Source organism: Serinus canaria, chromosome Z (assembly GCF_022539315.1).
Source record: "Serinus canaria isolate serCan28SL12 chromosome Z, serCan2020, whole genome shotgun sequence".
NCBI lineage: Eukaryota > Metazoa > Chordata > Aves > Passeriformes > Fringillidae > Serinus > Serinus canaria.
Window position 1 is genome coordinate 34,453,896 of NC_066343.1, and position 25,546 is coordinate 34,479,441.

At 41.7% G+C, this 25,546-nt stretch overlaps 2 long non-coding RNA genes across 11 annotated transcripts in view; one reads left to right on the forward strand and one right to left on the reverse strand.

Moving 5' to 3' along the window:
- The window catches only part of LOC108962939 (uncharacterized), an 82,593-nt gene extending 72,201 nt beyond the window's left edge, over positions 1 to 10,392 (reverse strand). For 6 of the 10 annotated variants that reach the window (XR_007780422.1, XR_007780423.1, XR_003945889.2 and 3 more), the window contains exons 1-2: positions 10,223 to 10,391; positions 2,582 to 2,665 (exon numbers count right to left, since the gene is read on the reverse strand). This is a non-coding gene — a long non-coding RNA (uncharacterized LOC108962939). Of the gene's footprint in view, positions 1 to 1,574; positions 1,677 to 2,581; positions 2,666 to 10,222 lie in introns of all 10 variants that reach the window. The other 4 variants (XR_007780418.1, XR_007780420.1, XR_007780421.1 and 1 more) reach the window with 2 other exon arrangements.
- Positions 10,393 to 10,556: 164 nt separating this feature from the next.
- LOC108962941 (uncharacterized) lies at positions 10,557 to 13,218 on the forward strand. The gene is made up of 3 exons (XR_001991671.3): positions 10,557 to 10,928; positions 11,616 to 11,759; positions 12,589 to 13,218. It is a non-coding gene; the product is annotated as an uncharacterized LOC108962941 (long non-coding RNA).
- The last annotated feature ends 12,328 nt before the right edge of the window (positions 13,219 to 25,546 follow it).

The following is a 25,546-nucleotide window of genomic DNA, read 5'->3' on the forward strand; positions in this document are numbered from 1 at the left end:
ACTTCCACCCAAATACTATTTTCAAGGTCAGTGTCCTTTGGTGCCTTGTAAAACATTCCAAAGAGCTGTTAATAAATAGGATACTGTACTTTTTGCTCAATGAACTCTCAATAGGAATTTTCATTATTATCAACAGGATGAGTAATCTTGATAATAGTGTAGTGACCAAGTGTGTTCTAGCTTGTCTTTGAGTACTTCTAGCTTTACAGATGTATTTAGCCCTTTTCAAGGAGTAGCATTCCAGGTGCGTCTCAAATAAAAGGAAATGCAATGTCCTCTCTCTTCCAACTGACATAATCACTGCTTGACTTTTCCTCCAACTGAACCAACTAGTGTTTAAAATTCACTTTGGCATGGATCAAGGAGTGGGACTGTTGATATCTTTAACTTGGTTGTTTATTTAACTTCCCAGTACATAATTGTATAAAAATGACCTTCCCCTAAATATATCTGAGTGGCTATGTTATATTATACTAATGACTGCAACATGCAGAAAGCCAAAACAAGTACTTTGCCAGTATCAACAGAAATTATGAAAATACAGTTTGCAGCAATGTATGAATTATTGCTGCCAGCTTGCAGCTCCCAAGTTAACTCCTGATGAAGTTATAAATTGTGACAATGAGTGCTGTTTCTATCTTGAGTAACAGTATGGCCCAATTTCTGCTGTCATAAATGGAGACTAAATCCATTACAATTGGGTGGTTCTATTTCTGTCCAACTAAACTCAGAGTTATCCTTTCAACAATATCCTTTCATCAAATAACAATGATGTGAGTTGGACAGAGAACTACACAGTAATTTCTTTTGTGTGGTTTCAGCCAGTTCAGGTACAGAGGTGGAAGATAACTCAGTGACTCAGTCTGGGAGTTAACTTTCACCAGGATGTGTGGTTCAGATCTTTGCTCACTAGCAAGGGGGTAAAAGAAATCTAATTTCAAGCTCCATTGGCAATTGAGGGGAAGCAAACTATATCTGAGAGATAGAGAGCAAGGAAGGGATAGGGTAAAAATTAATGAGAGATATAAGGGGTGGGGAGAGGAATGGAATTGTTTATCTGAATCCTCCCTAAATGTCTTTAGAGACTTCATTCCAGGCCATACTAGTTTTAGCTTCTTAAAAACACATCCTCCCTCTTGTTTTAAATAGGAGTAGGCTAGAATTAGAAGCATTTACCCAAGCCATCCAGGCTTTTACTTTCAGGGCTCAGAAAAAATGGGACCTGGAACTGAAACAGCTTTGGTTTGGCTTTTGCAAAAACCAAACCACCCCTTCCCTTTCCCCCTATATTTAGGCTAAAGCCTTAATCAGAGAACTAGCAGTGAATGTATAAAAACAGCACACACCAGGAGAACAAAACACTAAACTCTAAAAGAACAACTGCAATTCACTCTATGCACTCTATGCAGACTTCTGGGCTACTGAAAAAAGATAGTAGAACTGTTTCCACCCAGAAGTAACTATGAAAGGAAGCAGGATCTTCTGGGGCTTCTACTATTGATGTAGCAGCAAGGTTTTCTCCACAGACTTCCATTGATGTTACATCCCAAATCTATCTGTGACAGATAACTTACATCTTGGTTGGGGATATCTGAGAGTCTGAAACATTTCCAAGTATGGTATGTGTGCCCTGTTTTACTTCATCACTTTGCTTCTTTACGGGGGTAATCTTCACTCTGTGTGTTTATAGAAAGAACTATAAATTTGTACTTCAGGTTAGAAAACAAGAATTGCTTTCATTGTTGGATTTCTTCCAAGCTTTATCATTAATTAAAAATACATCTTCTTCAAATCCTTTTTACACAATCTTTTGTTTGGAAACTTCTTTATTTAAAGACCAGTAACATCACAGTTTGCCAAAGGCCATATTATCTGAGGGGAAAAAGTATCAAGGATGAAATGCTCTTCTTTTTCCCCTTGTACAATAATGCCTCATTACTGTTATTATTTGCAAAAGGGATGATTTTTCTATTATCAGCATATCTTTTTACTGCACTGTCAACATAATAGCTATTAAAAGAAATAAATTTTAAACATGTTTTGTTACAGATGAGTTGAATTAACTCCCTGTCAACCTCTAGAATCTTTGGGATTTTTAAAGTTATTCCCCAAGACTTTTTGAAAAGCTTCTGGAGCACAGAAAACTTGGCTATTCTAATCACTATGGAAGCATTTTTAAATTAGTATATTCCTTCTGAAGATACATCCACTAACAAAAAAAAAAATCATATGGAAAAAATAAAAGATATCTCAGAAAAATCCCAGGCAATCCTAGTGCATTTGTCATGAGCTAAATCTCCATTTTATGAGCATTCCACTGATCCTTTTCAGTTCTTTAATCTTTTTTACTGTGTGTTTTGTTAGAGAATAGTTGCAAACTATTTGTCTTTTCCAGGTAGGACATGGAAGGGTTGTTGCACCTATCCTTGCAGTGTCTTGGTCAGAGTTTTTACTGAAGAGAATAGAAATCATAAATAGTGCAGATACTTTAAATAGTGCAGATGCTTTCATGCACAAGAAAAACTGGATGCTCTAGGACACATTTTGAAATAAAATTATTGCATAAAATTTTAAGACTTACCTAACAGCAACTTCCTCACCATGGAAAACATCTGTACATGATGATGATGCATACAGAACTGTGATTCAGTATTAGTGTAATTTCCTGAAACAGACAGCCAAATTTTAGGACTCTGCATAGAAGACAAACATCTTCTGCTGACTCACTCTCATCTTGCTCCATAGTCAGGTGTTACAGTATCTCTGGTCAGTACCACCTTTGGGTCAATACACATTTGTCCTGCTTTTATTCCCTTCTATGGAAGGGGTTTAGGCACAACTTAAGTGAGATGTGAAAACAGGTGAAATTTCCACCTGCTGTTTTACACCTTTTTTCCTATGCAGGAAAGTCTGGGGTCTGGGTTGGGTTGTTTTGGGGGTTTTTTACAATTTGAGCTAACATCACAGATAGACTCATGGGTGGGTATATATCCAATATAATATTGCTGTAAGAACAGGTGGGAATAGCTGTGGGGACTCATAAGTTTTACTGTTCCAGTGTTGCTGCCAGAAAATTACATGCTGCTTTTCCCCAGTCCATTTTAACAGGAAGAGCTGCCAGAAGTTTACCCACTGTTTTCACATAAGTAGTATATGATCTAAGAGGTGAGAGTTTTGGGGTGTCACATCCATTCACATCCACTCACATCTCCGACAGACAGCCAAAGGCACTCGGTTTAACCTGGAGAGAGAGGCTGTTCAGACTCACTGAGGAAGGAGTTGCTGCTATCAGTAACAGACATGAGTTCCCTCCTCTGCAGATACACATTTGCTGGAGCCTGATGGATGGATCTGTTCATTTCTTGCTGGTGAATGCAAGGGGAGTGCACAAAAGTTGTGTGAAACTACACAGTAGCACTGGTGGTAGGCAGACAGTAAAGTATAGGATTACCTGATGTCTTACCTTCTTAAGAAACTAGGATTGCTAAAATGGGAAAACAGTTACTTCAACCTACAAGGAAATTGGCGTAGAGAAGAATTCTGAGATTGTTTATATTCCAGACAGAAGCAAAAGGGACTCAGACATCTCTGCTATTTCTGCCTATCCTCTTTTTCTGCACTAAGTGTTGGAGCATGCTGCCCTTCTGGCTTACAATGAAATTTCTTCTCAAGTGAAGCATCTCAATCTATGGTGGTGCCAGGGAACAGAATTTCTTGTGGAAGCTCAGTGTCATCCCAAGTGAAAAGAGTATAAAGTGTTGGGTTTGGGGACAGGGGCTTCTACTGTTGCTGATGTGTCATGGTGATTCAAATTTCCAGGGAGTGGAGCAGATCAGCTTGCTGAGAGAGCACACCCTATCCTTCTACTGTGCCATTCTACTGGCAGAGTGGCTGGGAGTACTGCCTTAGAGCAGCACTCAGTGACCTGCTTTGTTCCTAGAAAGAAGAACACCTCACCAAGGAAGGATACAAGAGTTTTTCGAAGGATATTGTAGTGATCTGTGGACTGAGATTATGCACCACGCCTACCATAAGCATGGGCTGAGGAGAGAGGAAATGCAAGATGCTGTTGAGTCCTGGCCTAAGAGAGGAAGAGTATGCAGCAATATTAAATTTAGTTTCTCTGTGTGTAATGCTCTTTGTTGTGCTAGATAACTTCAAGAATTACAAACTGCCCTTATGAATAAACAAATCAGTGGATTGCTGCAGGCATACTGAAAGCATAATATGTGTATGAGATGCTATATAGCAAATAATGGGATGTTGTCTTCATGATATTGTGGCTACATGCTTTGCATGGAGCACTTAAATATTTACTATACATAAATCCATTAGGAAAGACAATCATTCCCTCATACTGACTTTCTCCAAGCCACTGCAATGAAAATAGGCTGTTTCCTGCTCCAGACATTCCTTTAGAGATGACAGGAACTCCCCTACCACAGCCTTAGTGCAGGAACAATTTGTGTTAGTGCTTTCTTTTTGCTAAGAATTTTGGGCTTTGTTGATGTACTGCTGCCATCTTAACATAGATCCCAATGTGATCTTGAATTTAGGGAATGGAAAATCCTGATAAACATCCGGGCTGCTGTGAATGTGAAGGACAAAGCCTTTGTAGTAAAATGCCTCTGACATACGCCCATGAGAAGTGTTTGATGTGCTGTAAAAGACATCTGTTTGAAAAAAAATTGTTTTTCCTCTTTGGCTTTGTTGAGCAGACTGCAGAAGTAAATGACACAAAGTAACCTTCTTTTCTTCTCCTACTGCCCTTCTCTTTGTTTGATCTTGCAGTGATGTGATAATGGTGAGTCTGTAACTTGAAAGTAATTTCTGTAAAGACTTACACCGTGAACAGAGGGTTTTTATTTTCTGCTGCTAAAGGGAGATCAAAGTATGATCTAGAGATTAGACCTGTTTTGAGAGAGAAAACTGAGTGGCCTATTTCTACCTCTGTCACTGAATTGCTGCATCAAACTGAGCAAGTCACTTAACTTCTCTGTGCCCTGGACCTTTGCTGTGTACTGAAGCATTCAGCTCTTTCGCTAATAACAAACATTTTATATGGCTTAATCATAAATGATTGCCTGTGAGCTAATTAGCCACAGTCAGTGCAAAGTTTATTATACTTGTTTTCAACTTTTACACCAATTCAGGGAACGTGATGGCTGGTTTTGATTTCATTTTGGTCACAGCTTGCAGGAAGGAAAGGAAGAAAGCACTGAGATCCACAGAGGAGCTGGAGGCAATGACACAGACTGCAGGCTGATGGGAATTTCTGGGCTCAGGGCTGTACTTTACAAAGGATGCTGGCATCAGAGAAGCATTATTACAGTGTTTTATATTGGTCTGGATGAGTTTAAACAACCAGCTGAGCTACTAGCAGCAATGTACACAGTGCAGACCAACCTTCCAAATAAGTCCCGTGTCTCACACTGACTGTACTTGACTTTTGGTCACCAGATTTTTTCTGTTGCTCAACCCAGTTCAAATAACACTAGCTGAGGTATGCTGACCTCCTGTTACAGCTGCATTTTGGAGGTAGTGCTTGCTCGTGAGCTCAGACCAGCAAATGAGTAAGTCAGGTCTGCAGTCTGCCAGCGTGCTTGCATCTGCACGAATGCACAATCTGCTGAAAAGCACTCAACTGCCCAAGCCCTTCAAATACCAGGGTAAAGCTGTGTCAACAGTTGTCTCCCTGACAACCTTCTGAGCACTCTTACACGTGGAAGAAATCAGTCAAAATTAATCTATAAGGAAAAAAAAAACTTGTGGAAATCCCTCTGCTTTAGGCAAGGCTGCAGTTTTACCATTTGCAAAAAGAGAAAGATGTCAAGAGTGTCCCAGTCTGTGGCAATACTGGAAATTTAATCTGTAAGTACATGCAAAGGCAGTGTGATTAAATCAGAGGTACAGCAGCAATACAATACTATTCTGTGCACAAAAGCAGCCTCACATTGGTTCTGCATTTTGTGCACAGGCAGCCTAAGAGAAGAGACTCCATGATTCAAAATGTCTGCAGTCTGCATCCCTGAAGAATCAGTAGGAGTTGAAGAAAATTTTCAAATGTTTTTTGTGTATGTCAGGGAAACAAGAAACCTTCCCTGTTGAAACCTTCTCCCAAGGTATCAACAGGGAAACTGAGGAGTTAAGGGATTAACAAGTTCTGTGTATGGTGACACGTTTGGGATTGTTTGTTTGTTTGTTTGTTGTTTTTTTCTTTTTAATTTTCTTTTGCTGCATCTAAGAAAGCAGTAAATTTCCTAATTTTCAAGTATGACACAGCAAAGCAAAACTGAATCCCTGCAGCAGTTGCAACAGAAAATTCATGCCCTGTCCTTTGTCCTTCTAAGGGGAAATGTTGGGTGGCATACAACATTTAAAAGTTAATGATAGGCTAGCCAGTAAAAGTGAAGGCTTGCAGCTTTGGGTTGCAGCAGAGAAACAGGAGGGCAGCCCGTTCATACCAAATGCTTGAGAGTACCTTATTCACGGGAAGCACTGGCAGACTATAAAGTACTCTGTTAATTATTGTTGACATTGCATAGAGAGCTTCATGCTGTTCTTTCTCTGCCTGCTTTGACTTAATTTGTTTGAGAAAGTACTTTTTCTGTGCTGCAGATTATGTAAATTCATATACTCTACTGCACTGACAGATGTGTCTTTGTTTTAGAAGAAGCCATTATTTTTTTCAGTGCTGAATGTGAATGGAGCATTTCACACTGGTGGCTTCCAAAAATATTTATAAAGTGAAGCTGAGCAGCTCAAAATATTTTGCCCTCCTACACTGACATTCACAAGCTTTTATAGCAGCATTATCAAAAGCATTTGCAGTGGAACGTGCATGAGTTGGCCACAAAGACTGGGTTAGTCAATAAATGACTGAAGGCACACATTTTAGTCATCTCTACCCCACACAGTATACAACAGAGTCCAGTTGCAACTGCAACTAACAGGGCAATTATTTTATATTGTGGGTCAAAGACTAGCTTATAATGATCCTTTTCTCTCATAACTCCTGCATATCTGAGGAAACAGGATAAAGAAGTAGAAAGTGAGTGAAATTCTCCTTTCTTCCTCTTTCAGCTGGTAAAATGTGGTTTGACTGTGCACTGACTGCTTCAAACAGTGCTTGTTCTGAGGGCTAACAGCTGCTCATGGGTCTGATATCTGACTGTGAGGGGTGGCATTGTTTGCCTTGCATATTTATGTTCCACTTCCACTGACCATTGCCGAGGTGTTCTCCAGCTCACTCTCCCACTCCTTGATTCTTCCTGAACATGCTGCTAAGAAACAAAGCATGCTGCAGCCACTTGGGCAGAGAAAAAGGCTCCCTGTGAGTACGTAAATGCATCAGACTTCCTCTCAGATTTCACTATAAATTAAAATGACCTCTCTGCCAATGACTTCCATAGCCTTCACTATTGTTTTGAAATTTCATTACCTTGATTGTAATGACTTCCATAGCCTTCACTACAGTATTGAAACCAGGGCTTCCCATGCATTTCTTCCCACTAGGAGTTATCCAAGAGAGCTACACCAGCGATCTGTGCCCTCCAGCTGCAGGCAGAAGAGTAGTCTGGCTAACTTCATTAGTATGGACATGTTAAGTGACACACAATGATTTAAATGATAAGACTGGGTGTGCTCCATGTCCATTCTCAGCTTTGTACACTTCCATCTTCGAATTTTAAAATATATAATGAATAGCAGTGAGTCCAAGGAATCCTACTCCCTGTCCCCAGGAGTGGGGGCTATGCACCATGCTTAAACACTCTGATTACAGGCAAATGGACAGAAAAGACATTTTAAACAGGGGAAGACTCCCCACCTGAATTGATACAGGAGCTCAAGAGCAGGGAGAGGGAATATTTGTCATACACTATCCTGTCTCCCTAAAGACAATTTTGCATTGTTGAAGAAATAGTGAAAATAGTTCATTCAGCAATGAACAGTGACTCCAACTAATCCCCCCTTCTTCACTATTTAGGAGATATCTCTCTAGTATACCCAATGATTGCACACTGCATAGAATGCCATTTAGAAGTTTCTTTCCTCATAATCCTTGCATTGTTTGGACACAATCTTTTTTCAAACATTTGCATTTTTGCATTGCTAGATGTTAATTTTTAAATTCCTGATGAGTGAGTGACCCTTTGCAGTGTATGCAGTGTTAATTCTGTGATATTTAAGCATGGCTAAATGAAAAGTGTCTCAGCTGAAGATTATTTTCAGAGGTTTTTTTTCTGGTTATAAGATAGTTATTTTGGTTTTCTTGCTGCATTTTGGAGGTGTGTGCATTAAAGTTACTTCTAAAACCTTGAAACAGGAAAGAATAGCACACTTTAAAGCAAGTGTTGCCATGTATTTGCTACCCTCTTGCTTATAGCTTGCAGCAGGTGAAAAAGCAGTAATGGGTGACTAAGAATGCAATAAAGGAAAGAAGTCTGGAGAACAGTAACAGCAAACACATGTGGTCATTTGTATTCTTTTGTATCCTGTGAAGTATTAATTTCCTTTAGTGAATTTGTAGATTATTTAAAAAAAAAAAAACAACAAAATCAAAACAACAAACAAGCGGAATTTTCCCTTTTGCTCAGCAAAAAGTAAGGAAATACTAATAATGTTGATTAAAATATTACTGAAGAAGCTATGCCTCTAGTACCTGTGGCCTTGTTTTGAACAGAACAGAGTTTGCTTCTAATGCTACCATGCCAAGAAAAGAGAGAATGGATATGACAGATCATTTCACACTATATGAAGAACTGGGTTATAGCATGAGGGTTGACAGGGATGTTCTTCTAACAGGAGATAGCCCTCCAGGTGGAGGGTGATGTGTGTCTCTGCAGAATGCATGTGTTTTCGATGGCCAAGCCACGACTCTGAAGTAGTCTTCCTTTCCTCTGGGACCTTATCTCAGATTACACCAGCTCCTACTGCAAGTGAAGAACACCTTTCTTTGACCTTGACATTACTGGATTAAATGTTTAGAAGCATGTAAAACCTCAAAACAAACAGTCCTCTCCTTGGGGAACAGATAAGTGTGCAAACACGTGACAGATGATAGCGACGTTACTTAATGCGTGACCGATTTGCATGCATATTCTGCTCTCAGTGGAGTTGTAAGCGGCCACAAAAGAAAAACAGGTCATGTACCTGGTGTGCCTGGTGTATTAGTGAGCAGGTCCATAGGTGTGTGCCTTGACATAGAAGCAATGTTTGAAGATACTGGATTTCTCAAGGAAGTCCTGAACATGATGCAGAAGTCTTGCTAGAGCTTTTGAGTTTTGTAGAAATTCAGTTTCAAAATTCACCTCCCACCCAAAAAGTACAAATGAATTTTTGCAACCAGCTCATAAAATCTTCTCATTGCAACACGGTGACTCTGTCTTGAGAAAGATTTTGGAAAAGTTTTCTTGGGATTGCATGCTTATGGCTGGTAGGTGCACAGTCCTTATGTGAACCACCTTTTATCAAGAACAACCTTGCCACTGCCCCTCATCAGGTGGAGGAGACAACAGATGCCCAGCAGCAGCTACAGGTTTGTAATGCTGACTGAGATGTCCAACTGCATGGAGAGACAGCAGCAACAGAAACTAGTCAAACTGGTTCTGGAGGCCCTGTTAGGGGTTCCCTGATGCTGGGTCTTGCTCAGGCAGGCTATGAAGCCCGGTGCGACAGGGTGGCTTCCACCAGAAAGAGCCTTGCACTCCCATTTTTTTAGTCTTCTCTGGCTCCCATTTTTGTCCTAATTCCTTCTCCCCTTTTATAGCATTTTGTGTGAAAGAATACACTGGCAATGCTGAGTACTGCTTTGGAGGGAGGCCCCAGTTAAACTGGCTCCAGATGTGCTTGAACTGGCCTGGCTGTGTGCTCGGAAGAGCAAAGCCTGCCTCCTCGGCTGGGAGCAGGCACCCATGTGCCAGGCGATGCACGTGGCTGGCTGCCACAGTTACTAACCTAGCATTAACTGCATTAATTGTGGACATAAACAGTGTTTAGTGCCAAGCATGTCACAAGCTGATTATAAAAGCTGTGGTGTAGGCAGAGTTTCAAATTGTGCTTCACTTTTAATTTCTAGCGCCCTTCCCCTCCCATCCTATCCCCCCCCTCCCCCTCTTTTTCCCCTCCCCCTCCGAAATTCCTTGAATGTGTCTGTGTATTTACCAAAAATACAAATGTGTACCGAGCGGTAGAGCTATCGCGTTGCAAATACTATGAGTACCTGCTAATGTCCGGGAGCAAATCGCAGGCGCCGGGAGTCAAGGCGGGAGCGCCGGCAGACCCCCGCAAGGGGAGCCCCCTGCCCGCCCTGACCCGGCCCGGCCCGTTCCGCTCTGCCGCTGGGCGCAGCTGACCTACTTTTTCTGCATTTCTCCCCACACTGCCCCGACCCCTCCCACGCACGGGGCCCGACGGCTTTTAACCCTTGGGAGCGCAGCTCCCGCGGCTCCCGGCCGGCCCCGGAGCTCGGAGCCGGGGATGCGGCGCGGCTCGTCGGGCTGGGCTCCCAACCAGCCTTGGCCCGCAGCACCACCCTCCGGGCAGTGTGCGGACACGGGCCGGCCGCGCCGCGCCGAACCACCGCCTCTGTCCGCTCGCCTATGGCCCTACGCTCCCCCGGCACTGGTGTCGGCTCGGCTCCCCGTGATTCTCCACTATTTCTCCCATTAACGAACATTTCACAAAACAAATAATAACTGTAATGAAATGCGAAGTACCTAGAATTCACAGAAATGGCGCTGTTTGCATTTCTGTACAGTGCAGCCCCACCTTCCTGCAAGGGACAGGACATCAAAGCGTTTTGGAGAGGCTCTGCCCTTTGTGGCTCATGCTCTGGCACCTGGTGTGGGAAAGGCTGTATGATTATGATGACAAAACACGTCTGACACAGCATACGCTGAATACCGGCTTGATGTGAAGAGCACATTGTAAGTGCTTTGTATTTGATGTGCTTAATGTGGTCAAATAGTGCTCTGTATGATATTCAGCTGATTAATTGTAACTCACTTTTGGATTGCGCTTTGCCTCCCTGTGTTTTGGCTAAAACAGTGGGTTGTCTTTTGCTGTTTTTAGAGGAATATTAGAAGAAAAGCCCTTTAGCTGCACAAAAGTCTGGAAAAGGGGAAGATTATACTTTCACATTTTTAAATTTAATACTCTTCCTAGAAAGGCCAGAAGTAAAATGTTCTGAAATAAAAGAAATTGCATTGTGTGCACACCTTTTAACATGCAAATATTTTGTGTGCATCGAAAGGTGTCTCTTGGGTTTTAGTAATTATTAGACAATTATGGAACTTGTCAGCTTTTCTCACATATGTAAACTCCACTGAGTATACAACAAATTGCATTCAAGTACATGAAGATAATGGCATGGTCACTTTGTCCGAAAAAGTTGAATTTTCCCTGGTGCAGCTGGTGAAACTTGGAACAAAAGTAAAACTGCTGGGAAAGGAGTTTCCTAGCAGCATATATTTCATGGATTCGGGACCAATGGGTGTCCATGGAGTAATCGAGCTCTGTGGTCACTGTGACCGTGGAGTAACAGCTGTGGGTCACTCTTTTGGCTGTTGTTGAAGGATGGTGGGGATGGGCAATGAACCTTGTTTCTGTTCTAGAGGAAGGCCACTTACACTGTTGGTGAGAGCATTATCTGTGTTTTGAGAATGTGCTTAGCTGCGCTCCGTCGCTTCGACACATTTCCACTGAGTGGCCACTGACCTGTTTGTAATCTGTTTCGCAGAAGTTTTATTTTGAGTGCGGTAAGTGGAGAGTTGCAGGGACATCTGCGCATGATCTTCCCCCTCCCACAAAGGAGGCACCTTCAGTCAAGTTTTGGGCTGTCTAACGGTGTTGGATTATCATTAGCTAATGTCATACTGTCTTGCTCTTAAGGGTAATAAATAAATAAATCCCCTCCTGACTGTCAGGTCTTTCAGCAGCCTTGATAAGAATAACTGCCAGCTGTCTGTGATAAGGCTGTGGTCCTTGGCAGCACTTTAGGGTACTGTTCATGAGAACTACTGGGGTAGTTCTGGAAAAACTGGATTTTATAGAGGGATTACAGGTATTTGTTAATCTAAATGAAGAATGCTGCTGGTTCCCCTATGTCTTTCTCAAAACACAGTCTGACTGTCCGGTTGCAAATGGCTGTCACTCAGAAGTAAAAATTAGAAGGACTACAGGGTACTGCCAATGAAACTCTCTACCTCCTCTGCAGTTGTCTTTGAGTAACTATCCTAGTTACCAGATGGTTCAGTCAGGGTTTTTTTCTCTTGTTTGTTTTCAAAGAGCTGAATGCAAGTTGCAGTTACGTCAAGGGACAAAGAAGTTGCACTTTACACAGGGAGTAAATTTCAAGTACACATGAAGATTCTGCAAAGTAATTGATAGGCAAAAACATCTCAGCTCAAATTTAGTGATCAGTTACTATCACAAAGTGAGCTTCAGGAGTTTTTAAACAAAAAATGAAGTATTTCTTTACATAATTAATGATTAAGTTGAAAAGTAAGTGCTGACTGCAAAAATTGGTCTTAGTTCCAGAGTTCATAGGATACACTTACTAAGGGGATTTTTTTTCCATGTTTTTAGGTCAGCCCAGAGAATCTGTGGTATAGGAAGTAAAAACGATGTTGAATGAGTGCCACCAAGTGTCTTCCTGAAGAATACAAAAGCCCAAGTCTTTAGTGGGAGCAAAAACCAGACTGCACCATTAACTTCTATAATTTTGAGTGAGACATCTCAGAGGCAGTAAATTCTGTTAGAGTGAGAGGAGTTGCAGTTATTATTCCACTGAAGTGCAAGAGCAAACTCTGGAAAGCTGATGAAGGCGCTTATCTGTGGAAGGGACAGAAAAAAAGATAATGTTGTGTATCCATCCTGTCTGTCTCTCTGTTCCATTTTGCTTATCTTCTGAGTGAGTGCTCAGCCTTGACACTGGACTATCTGTGTCTGTGCTGTGTCAGATGATGGTATGATACACCTTATCTTTAGCAGGGCTGGTACGTGTCACAGGATGTCCTAACAGGTAACATATGTTACAGATCTGGCTATTAACAAGTCAATTTTGGCCCTTCTTCTGCTACTATTGATCCCAATGCTGACCGGTATTAATACCTCCCATGGGGGAAAGGCTGAGACTTGTGTGTAAGAATATCAGAGATTCAACAGAAGAAAAAAGCTAGGTGTTGCCAAATGCCCTCCAAGATGGTTTCATCCTGAATTCCCTGTATATTAAAAGTTCCTGAAGGATCTTTAGATATGCTGTGTGATACCCACAAGAGTGGGTCCAAAGGAGGAAGATTTGTATCAGCCTTACAGCTTTCTGAATTTCGGTTTGATTCAATAAATAGATACCCAAGCATGTTGAAACTCCAGTTGCATTTTTTTATGCTGTATGTTGAGGTAAAAGACTGGTGCCAAAAAGCCATTTTACATTGCACACAAGAATAGCTGCTCCTTGTCATGCTGGAGTTCATTGTCTGAATTTCCACGCTGCAGCCAGAAACCACGTCCAAAGCAGCTTACACAAAGAGTTGTGGTGGGCAGCAAACTTAGTATCTCTCCTCAGAAATGTGACATGCCTTTTGTTCTGGTTAAACAGCAGAGGGGGAGTGGACTAGGACAAGGGTCTAGCCAAAGAGACTGTTTATTGCAGGGTTTTGGTAATGTACTTATTTGGACAGAAATAGTTTAGGTCATGAAATGTGCTGAAGCCTGCTTACAGAAATTGAACTTTTTTCCCCTGGAATATATTTATTTATAGATAAATTGATCAGCCTGTAGTACATGGCACCCATTAAACTTGGAGGAGTGCCAGGGAGCAAAGAGAGGACCATATATTTTGGGGACTCTGGGCAGTGAGCAGGCACAGAGTCTCTGTTTAATCAGCAGCCCATTGTATGTCTCGGGGCCTTTCCACAGAAGTTAATGGGTGAACAGACTTCTGCTGGCACAATTTTTCCAATGTAGCACTCTTTGTTCTGCTCTGTTTTATTATTTCACTATAAATTAACTTAAAAGAGTCAGGTTTACCATTGTCTGAGCGTGCTGTGAAAAAACTCACCTTTGAAACAGTGTGTAACTCTTTGTTGAACTGCAAAGTACAGAGACAGACATCGACACATTGACCTTGAATTATTTGGAAGGACTTCCGCTATTTGTTTGGCTGGTGTATATTTTGTGGTACCTATTGTGTCCAAAGGGGGCAGCTCTCAAGGGATTTGCTCTCACTGCCTGGAAAATTCATGCTATTAATTTGGTATTTTGCAGGGATATCTGAGCACCACTGTGTGGTGTGCTGGGTAACTAGAATGCCCTGTGTGTCTGTAGGCAAAGCTAGGTGGATACAAACAAGGTGAGGAGTACCTTTGGAGGCTCAGATAAATGCCTTAGCTTTTGTTTAGTCAAAATTAACTTTCTATACAGAATATGAAGTAATTAGTTGTCCTTTTCCTCTTGTACCCTTCCCAGCACAATAGACAAAATTATCTGTATTCTTGCCAGTAATTCACCTATTATCTCAGTTTAAAAGTATTTCATTGTTTCATGGACAGTTTTTAATATACTGGAGAATGTTCCTGTCAGGCTGTGATATCTGGGCATGATCTCATCATTCATTGAAGAGGAAAAATAAAAGCTTCTTCTCTGAAACGGCCAACCTTACTACAGCTTTAAAAGCACTCTTTGGGGAGTTGAATAAAAGCAAATGGCAAACTAAAAAGTGTTGCTAAGGAACAAATCCAAATGCTTCCAGAACTTACAAAAAAAAAAAAAAAAAAAAAAAAAAAAAAAAAAAAAAAGCACAAGGACACACCCACTATATTGTGGAATACTCATTTCCAAAAGGAAATGATCAGACAGATATTCTATTATCCAACAGCGCTAGTTTACTAAATAGGGAAATAGTAAGAAAATAAGAGCTTTGAGAACCAATATAATTAATAAACATGAACGAGGAGGCTCTCCAGAGGAAAAGATTTGCACAGGACCTGAATCTATAGTAAACATTCTACTTTAATAAAGTCCATGGAAATTCACTTAAACAAGCTGCATAGTTGATTGGACATGTTGAGTTGGTGAGAATCAGGTGGAAAACCCACAGTAATGGTGTCCTTTGACGCAAGGAAAGTTTGTGTTGCCATGACGACTAATGTGTGATATGTGCAGACATGCCCTGCAAGGCAGTCCCACACTCCCAGCCACTTACCCGTAGCAAAAGATGTTCTCAGCTTCCACTTTTCAGCTTTTCAATAGTTGTGGGAGAATGACCTCACAGCTGTGGCTGTTCCCAGATAAGTTCCTCCTTAATGCACACAGCTTCAGGTGTTTGGTTTTCTGTGTTACCTATCATCACTTCTTCGTGTTTCTACTGAGCTTAGCTGGTTGATGAGGCTTGGTTTTCCTTTGATTCTTAGTCTTCCAAAGTGTGGGTTTTCTCATTGTAAGTATTAAGGACTGTGTTAATGTATCTTAATATATGGCTACCAAAGGTCAGAAGTTATGCAGAACAGTTCATGAACAGCTGATGCCCAAACAAGTCCTATTTTTGTTTTGTTTTGTTTTGTTTTAAATGTGAAATCTTGTATTCATGAAAACTTGCTACTAGAAATGTTTCCCGTGAACAGGTAAATGGCCAAAGATCACTGGGTACTATTTACCAGAGCAAAAAGCTATGGAATATCTCTCAAAATGAAATGGCCAATATGTTTTTGGTGTTGGAAAAAACTATGGTCACCTTAGGTTTTATTTGATTAAATAACATCTGAATATATTGATTTTATGACTCTATTCTCCCAAGTTTTTCTTAATGCAATTATACCTTTATATGTCTTTGTAGAATATTTTTTTCCCAAGACAAATAGTGTATATATTTTATTGCATAGAATTATGTTAAAAGGCAAAATTATTTTAAATAATTACATGACAAAGAATTTCCCCCTTTTAGCAATGAAAATACTTCCATTTCTAGCTAATGGCAACAATAAAACCCTGTTTATTTTGTTGTGGACAGCTTTACTAACACCATGCTAATTGATGCTTAACTCAACTTCATTTGAATTATTTCTGCTGAAGGCATTTGGAATGGACTCTGAAATAGTGGTTCATATGGAGGAAGATAGTTATTTTGACTTTTTTTTTTCCTGAGGTTTATTGGACATGTCTTTGGCTATAGGATGAAAAAAGTTGGCTTTCTTCAAAGAGCGTTTCTTTTTATTAAAATCTGCAGTCAGGGGAACACAGCTTTCATTGTGCTTTCTCCTATCTGAGTCATGTTCTCAATGGGTGATTGATCCACGCTTTGTCAAGCCTGGACATGGTGAACTACAGAAGCAACATGATGAATGGAATTTAAAATGTGTTTCAAAATAGAGTTCCTTCTTTATGATCAAAATGAAAGAAAATATTCCACCAGCACCTCAGATCCAAAATAAAACTGCCAAGTGAAACATGAAAAAGTTAATTTAAGGTTGTATTCTGCCATGTAGACATTGAAGAGAAAAATCAAGCAGAGCAAGACAGATCAACAAATAGACTAAGCAATGTTACCTTTTGATCTCATAATTGCTCAAGCATCTTGAAAAGTCAAAAGAAAAGTGACAGTATTTGACCACATTCCTGGACTAAAGTGTGTCCCCCGTCTCTCCTCCTATCATGTACCTCTAGTCCAGATCTCTGTGGTTAGTGTCCAGAAGGAAGATGGGAGTTCTCCCTCCTTGAATGTGAGGCTTTTGATTACTGTGATTTCCTTGTATATTCAGTCTTCTGGTTTAATTACATTTTTATTAATTTTTTTTTTTTTAAGAAATGGCACCTGGAGATGTCACAATATTCTTCTTCCTTTAGATGCCTTTCTTTTTTTGCCAGCTACTGTCTCATGCTGCTTCACAAGGTGACACCCGCATTTACCTTCAGTCCTATGTGTGTTCTTGCAATTTTAGACTACAGGCTTTCTGGGATAATTCCTTTCCCAAAAAGCTGGGCAGCAGGATCTTGACTAAGTGCTTAAACATAACAGCGCAGTAAATAATGACTAATGATCAACTTTTTTTTCATCTGTAATAGAAAATTTGGATTTTAATGTGACTGTTACGTGAAATGAGGATGACAACATTTTACAAAGCTACTGCCAGGAAGCTGTCAGTAAGTAGTGGCCTGATAGCAACACCTTGTGATCAATTCCCCAGGAGTAGCAGTTTCCAAGGTACCCCTGGCAGAATCTCGATGCCATTTTTCAGAACCCATCTTCTGGTTGATGAATCTTGGTGGCCCAGCACATGCTTCTTGTCATCCACCGCTACAACTTGGATGTACTCCTTGTTAGATTGTGTGGTCAATTATGTGCTTATGTGTGATGTGACTCCTCAGCCTGACTGGGCAGGCCAGTGTGCTGCTGGAGTGGTGGAGAGCCCCAAGAACTCTGTGAGAGACCCTGCTCCATGTCCCCATGGCTGCTGGAGGGATCCATACTGTGTGTGTGTACGCTGGTCTGTTTCTCACTGTGGGATAGCCATCCCAGCTAGCCAGCAGGGAAGGGACAGGGTCACCTGTAGCCCGTGTGTTTGTGCGAGGGCTGAGCGTGCCTGCGGGGGGGAGAGGTTGGCCCTGCCCTCATCACTCCGGCTGCGCTGCGGCACACCGGGTGGTGGCACCCTGACCTCCGCCAGGGTGACACTGCAGGGAAAGTCACACGGTGCAGCAATTCCAAGATATTTCACGTGCCTTCAAAATAGCATGTCTAAAAGCTTTAAGTCCGAATGATGTCTATTTTTACATTTTGTTAGGAATTTTATGTTGCATGCATAAAGTTACTGGAAGCATGGTCTTGTAGTTTGATTAATATCTTTTTTAATGAGTGGAGTTTTGAATGAATGGCAATTGTTTCCTTCTGCATCTTCTCACAGGAGGCTAGTCAGAGTTTGCATAGGCTAGCTTAACTTTCCTGTGTCCCAAGAAGATAGATGCAAGGAAATCCTTTGATGAAGTTGAAATGCACTTTTTTATTTTGTTTGGTGGATACTGTTGCCCCCTGGAGGCCATTTCTCGGTTATCAAAATACTAGATTGAAACTTAAATTAAAACTTAGAAATGTTTGCTATGATAAACAAAATATTCCCTTCAGCAATTAAAAAAATTGCGACTTTAATTAAAAGGGTTTATGAGCTTATCAGAGAAATAACTTATTTCTTACTATGCTAATTATTTTTCTGCATTTGCTGTTTAGATTTGCAAATTGCTAGAGAGTAAAATTTAATTGGTTTTTAAGGGAGATGAATATTTAATTTGAATACAGTACTTGGGAAAAATAAGGATTTTGTGAATATGTGTGTATGTTTTTTAAACAGCATAGATAATCAGCCTAGGGAGTGTGAATGTCTCGACATGAACTGTAGACAGGTTTGTATGCAGTGCTCTTAGAAGTTGCTCATTTTGCTCATGGAATCTTCTGGTGTTGCTTGTATAGCTCATGGGAGTGGAAGGGAAAGGGCAGTGCAGGCTGTGGCTGAGGGCAGCCCAGGGCCCCAGCCAGGCTCTGTAGGTGCTGCATCTCACCTGCTTGGAGACAGCCCTGGGATAGAAGGCAGCTCGCACAGCTCAGAACTCTGCACGGCCAGCCACAGCAAGGGCTCAGCTAATGGACAGCAGACTCAAACCTCACATCCATCTCCTTCTCCACTGCATGGCCTCCTCCTGGAAAGGGAGCCCTGCAGCCATAGGGTGAGCTTCTGAAACCAGGGTGGAAATGAGATCCCTGCATTTGTGTGAAAAGCGTGTCCTCTTCTCTCTTCATTTCTGGGGCTGCTAGGGTCTTTCAGCTTTTTACAACAGTTTGGTGCATGGCTATCTGCAACTGAGATTCAGCCTAGACAGCAATGAATGTCAGTCACTGACCACTGGAATAAAATCACAGCTACTGACCCAATGCCACTGCTAATAATTAATTGGGCTGCTCATGGAGAAAGATTTTTTTTTTATGTGACTACAAGCCTGTTTCTAAACATTTCATTCTTACTGGCATTTCTGAACATTGTCACTGAGGGTACAAATTAAGTGTTAAGTTATATATGTTAAATTGTTTCACTTTTGTAATTGTTCCCTTGCCTATACCTATAATAGGTGCTGTACCCGTCAGCTGGTGCTCTGATTTCTGCTGCCTACCCTGCCTCCCAGAACAGTTTTGCTCTTCTGCACCAGGCTTCCTGCCCTGGTGAGCACCAGCATTTCAGGACACAGAAATAACCCCATACCAGTGCAAAGAGTATCATGTCTGTGAAGGGAGCAGAATAAGGGCAGTGCTGCATATTGTCTAACCCCAGTATGGCTGGTGTATCTGTGGTTAATGAGCCACACACCAGGACACACTCCCTGTTCTAGGCCTCCTCTGGGTATTTGGCTGTTTCTGACCATCCTCACATCAATCCCATGTTGCAGGAAGTCTGTCAGCTTTCTGAACAGGCGTATGGAGGGCATTTGTTTCTCCTTGCAAACTTGTTGTCTGAAGGCTGCAAGTCCTTCTGCTCCTCCTTTTCTTCCTCTCCGCACCACTGGGTTCAGTATTTCATTTTATGCAAAATGTGATCTGGTTTGTTGCACTAAGCTTCATTAGCACTTCATGTAACCTGAGTTATGGCCTTTAAAGCTACTGAAAATCAAAGAAAGGGTGCCTGCTAAGGAGTGCAATATCTGGGCTTGAACAGGTTGTTTCTGCCTGTCACATCAGCACCACATGCAGTAGTTTCAAGTGTTATAAAATAGCTGTGTAATATCAATGGAAATTATTACTGTTTTTTTCTGGGCACACTTGTGAATAAAGGTTTTACATAATCTGAGATGCCAGGAATTTGTAGTTGAAGCTCTCTTGATATGCTTCCTAACAAATGAAAATATTTAAATTTTCTGCTGGTGGCAGTGTTCAGTCTGTGACATAGCTCAGCAGTGTTGATAAAGTGAAAATATTTAAATTTTGAGGATGATCTGATGATTTGAGTATTATCAAATGAGATTACACTTATACGCTTCCACCTTGTTTTTACATATCTCTTGCATATATTAAATTTAAAAATGTGCATGTAAGCCAACATTAACAGTGTTTATTACTGTTCCTTCCAAAATTCTAGCTTTAGAAATTAAGACATACACAGGAATTAAGACAGAAAAGCATTGAGGATGCTCATTACCGTGAATGGAAAAGTCTTTACTCTCCTGCCTCTCACAGGTGCCTTCTGTTTCTTCCTGCTGACTCTCTGCCTGCTTCTACATACCTAATCCTCCAGCCAGAATCCTTCTTATGTTGCTTTCAGTAGATACAAATATGCATAAACATAATTAAAAAAATTCTCCCCAGTTCCTGAATGACCCCAGATGTCAAGTAAAGGAGTTGCCTCCTGCACTCTTACTACAGAGGTGCTGGCTCGGCGTGGGCAGATGGGGATCCTGGCTGAGGCCACTGCCCAGGGGATCTGAGTAGCCACTTTCCAGACTGAGGCAGAGAGGAACATCAGAGAAAGAGGAGGATGTAACATGGAAGGAAGGAGAGGGCTGCAGAGATTTTCACCCTGTAAACAAGGCAGTTCAGAGGCAAGTGGGATGTGCAGTTCATCCTCCTGAGAGCATCTGGGACATCCCTGCCAAAATTGTCAGAATAGGTCCGGCTGATGAACCTTAGACTGGGGTATAAAGGTGTACAGGTATAAAGGGGCTTTTAAGGTGCTCATGATTTCAAGTAGGTTGAAAATGGATGAAATATCCAATTCCTATCCTTTTGAAAGAGAAAAATATAAATCTATGCGTTATTCACAGGCAAGAGACTGCAAATGATGAGCAAATGTTTTGGTTTCACCTGGGATAGAGCTAATTTTCTTCTTAGCAGCTGTGGTTTGAATTCATTGCAATACTAATGTTGATAACGCACCCATGTTTTGGTTGTTGCTAGGGAGTGCTAACTCTAAGTCAGGGACAGCTGGCCTGAACTGATAGAATGGCATGCCCAGTGTAAACTGGGGGAGTTGGCTGGGAGCTGCTGATCTCTGCTGGGAGATGGGCTGGGTGTCAGTCTGCAGGTAGTGAGCAACTGAGTTGTACATCACTTGTATTTCTTGGGTTTTGCTTTTCTTTCTGTTCCGGTCGACTCCCTTTTAAATACAGTTAGTGTTATGTTTGTAATTATTATATTTTATTTCAAGTATTAAACTGTTCTTGTGTAAGCCCACCTCCATTCTCATGCTGGTGTTCAGGGTGCAGTGAGTGGCTGTGTAGTACTTAGTTGCCTACTGGGGCTAAATCATGGCTGGGAAAAATCATTGGTTTTGCTTTCAAAATGTCATTTTTAACCTTGGTGTGCTTGAGACTTTGATCATGAAGAAATAAAGACTGCATATGAGTGAGGCCTCTTTGGAACACAAAAGGACTCAGGCCTAGGACTTAAGCTAAAGGAGGGTGACCAAGGTCAAGGCAGATCAACAGCACCATCTGCAAGATGAGAGTGCTCAGCTTGCTCTCACAGTGAATATGAACAGAGAGCCTTTACCATAATATGGAACACACAGGGAGTGCTTTCCCAGGAAAGCCTTTGAGAAACCTGAACAGCCATTATGGGGAGGCTGAGGCACAGAGGGAAAATGAGGTGTCTCCCCACAAAGGAAACACTGTCTCAGAGATAAATAATGCTGGACTTCTGCTCTGTACTCGTTTTGTTGGTTAAAAAGCTGGGGAGGGGGGAAGGTAGATCTCAAGGCCATATTTTTCTGGATAAGAGAGGAAGTTAAAATACTCACCTCTGCTTGAAATATGCCTCTTTTTCCTGTTAAAACCTCCAGTTTTAGGAACAGAGCTTTAATGGTCACCACAAGGAAGGTTTAGGCTAACCATTGCAGCACAGACAGCTAATCCCACTTTCTGTTTCTCCTCTGACCACAAAATGCAAACCCTGAGAGGTTTGTAGGCAGTGACGAGGTGAGAGCTGCCCTGCCTGCATGCTGGGTATTTACAGCTACAGAAATATGAACAAAGTGTGCTCCAGAGGGGCGTTGATTGCCATCAGTTATGAATACGGCAGCAGGAAGGAGAACTAAAACCAGCAGGCAGCTTCTTTTGTTGATGATGGAGGGCAAGCATAGCTACACGTTGTGGGCTTGCGAGAGGAAGAGTTGTTTGTAGTTAACAGCAAGGAGGAACTCTAAATTGAAGCAGCTCTGTGATGACCACAGTGTGGCCCTGGGGCTGCCAGCGCTGCCAGCGTGGCCGGGGTTTGGCTTTGTCTGCTGTGGCAAACGGGTGGAAAAATAGGAGATGGCACTGCTGCATGTGTGTGCAGGAAGCAGCTGGCCAATTGGCAGGACTTCTGGCACTTTACTCCCTGCTAGAAGAGAAGTGAAAAAAAAGACCCAAAATCAAATAGATTTACTGACCCCAGGAGGTGTTGGGCATTGTGATGCACCAATAGCCCCATCCTTAAAATCCCTGAAAATCAGTAGCTCAGTGTTCTTCTTTCTGGGCCTAAATTCCTCAGCTCAGTAAATCTCAAGCCTGTGCACAGCTGTTCTGGTCTAAGTCAGTGTCACTGACTAGGGGAAAAAAACACACAAGACTTTTGGAAGGTCCCTTCACATAAATTGCTTCCAATGAATTATTTACAGTTTACATTAGCAGCCACACTCTACACGACATCATTAAATTTTACAAGGCTGTGATGAGCAGCTGCATCTTACACAATATTTTTTCATCTTTGCGTGTAAGACACTGGTTCTTTCAAGGTTGTTCCCTAGGCAAGCAGCATTATTTTTTCATTCAGCCTCAGGGAAAGCTGCCATTACTTCCTTGCAAAATTGTACCTCTCTTTACTGTGAAGTGTTAGCAGTATTCCTTAAAAGCTGGTTTACTTTGGCCTTACAGGTAAGGGGGAAGCATGCTCTCGAAATAATTCAACAGATGAGTTTATTTCCTAGTTATGGTTACAGCTTACAGTGCTAATGACTCATGGCATAGAAATCTTCTGTAGAATACCTGTGTTGGAGAAAACTCTCTGGCCCTCGTTGTCATGTTAAGAGCTGTTAGATCAAAGGCTCCAGGTGTTGCCCCTGCTTAGGGATTGGAGATGCTCCAAGCTTGGGCAAATTTAGCCTAGTGGGGTTATGGTGTTGAAGTCAGTTTTGCTTACATGCAAGCTGACAGAGAGCAAGGAGAGTTGGTACCTGGGCTCTGACTGGGCTTACAACATTTTCTGTGTAGAAGGGCTAAGGTAGACAATGGGCTACAAAGGAGTCTGTTCCATAGACACACCCAGCTGAAGGTGAAGACCAGTGAGCACAGAAGTAAGTAATTCTTTTCCTGTTCCACAGGGCTAAGTGTGGAAATCTTAACTGGAATCTATATATCTGTGTGCCAATGATTGGATAAAGCTGGCAGCAACTGTGTAGTACCTGGAGCAACTCTGTACCAGCCACACTTGGGCATCTGCCAGACCCTTAACCTCTCCCAAATTTAAACTAAGAGACAGGGCCTGGCAGTTCCTTCATGTCTTGAAACACCTTCACAGCAGAAGTGACATGCCTGTACTTCCCCTCTCATTCTGGGCTCTCCTTCTTGAAGAGACGTGATGCAAGGATTTCCAAACCTGAGGAGAGATCCAAAAAGGGCCATGTGTCACTGGGGGGAGAGGGTGATAGACTGGAAGAGAAGGGCAGGTGCCCTAGGGCACTACTAGCTGTCTTGCACATTTGTAATTTGCTTCTGACTTAAGGAACAACATCCAAGTGTGATTTGTTAATTGACAAATTACAAGATATTATGTGGCTGCTCTTCTGATTTCTCTTCCTTATAAGCAAGGATTCCCATAGGATACCCTCTGCTGCTCAGCAGAAATAAACAATATTCTCTGGGACAAAATGTAGCTTTCCTCTAGCTCTCCATTGCAGTTAGCTCATGCCAGTTAATGCCATTAGTCAGAGACCTCAAGGTAAAGTGTCATAAAATAATAATTATAATAAGGCATTCAATGTCTCTCCCCAGGTGTACCTGCTCAGGATGCTGCTGAAGTCCTCTTGGGCAGGGATTATGGGGACAGAATGAGAAAGATGTTATATTTGTGCTGTGGAGAAGGTTAATTAGAAAACTTCTCACATTATTGGTGAATCTAATTAATTTGATTACTTTAGAAGAGAGTTCTGATTACACCTGGAAAAGAAAAGCCTGAAAGCAAATTATGGGTAATTTGATACAAGACCACTCAAGTTTATGGTTACATGGCAACTGCATGTTTTGCTGCCTTTTGAGTAAGAGCAGTGACTAAGACCTGGGCAGAGGGAGCAGCACAGAATGTCCATGGGTCAGAAATTGCCTTGTTCTGGTTTCCTGGAAGGAAGGGGAGGAAGTCCTGATGATTTAAGGCAGTAAAAGAGAATGTTGCCATGGAAAGAGACCCACTGGTTGTTCCCTATTTTTACTAAGAAAATTATCTAGAAATCAACTTTCCAATGATATTATTCATCAAACCTTAGCTATTTGCCCTATGTCTGAACTCTGTTACACAGGATTAATCAGCTTCTTTCTTAATTCTGTCAGTGGGTTTATAAATAACTAGATTTTGTCAGAGATGTTATGCACATAAACTTACATGAGGTCTAAGTTTCTATGACTTTCAGCCACCCTTCTACACCTGTCCTTTGTGAATTTCAAAAGCCATTATCCCCCCAGTGGCTGAGCTGTGATGTATGGGATGTCATTACTAAGGCAGATAAATACAAGCTGATGCCTTGGTTGAATCAGCTATTGGAGCTGGAGGTTACAGAAAATCCCTAGGGATATGTGAACGTGCACATTGGTGAAGCTACCAAAGAAAAGAGCAATATAAAGGATGTCTATATCTTTAGTATTGCTCAGAGCTGCAGTAGTTGTCTCAAAGATTATTCTGGCTTGGGAGCTACTGTCTGAATTTAAAGAGAAGCCCTATCGAGCTAAACTGAGCTAAGCACATGCTTTTTATTTTGCAGCATCTCCTTCCTTGTAACACATTTACTAAACCTTGCATGTTAATATAATAAACACGCTGTTAGACCTGGCTTTCTACTGCCCATTGCTATGAATGCCTGGGAGGCTGGCAGAGCTTCCCATGGGTTCACCAATGTTGGGAAGTGTTCCTGAGGTTTTTGGGGCATGCTTTCCCTTAGCTGCCAAGCCCAGTCTGGGTTCTGGCAGCACAGGTTGGGGGAACATGTCCTCCTGGCATGCACTGTCCCATGCCACTGCAATATGCAGCAGGGCATGTGCACGGGCCTGGGATTCTCCTTGGAACTGGGAGGTTCCAAGCACGTATGTGAGCATCTGGCTGCCTTGAGTGGTCAAACAGGGGGTCTGTAGTGAAACGAAGGGAAAATTAAACCTCTTCTAGGACCACTCTTAATACAACAGGGAAGTTGGGTTTTTTGTATGAAGTAGTTTCTTTTGTCTGTGGTGGCAAATATTGGCTTTTTGCCAAATTGATATTGCATCTAGAGGCTGTGCTATTGTAAATGTGTCAGGCAGTGAATGAAAAGAAATCAAAGCTGCTCTGACA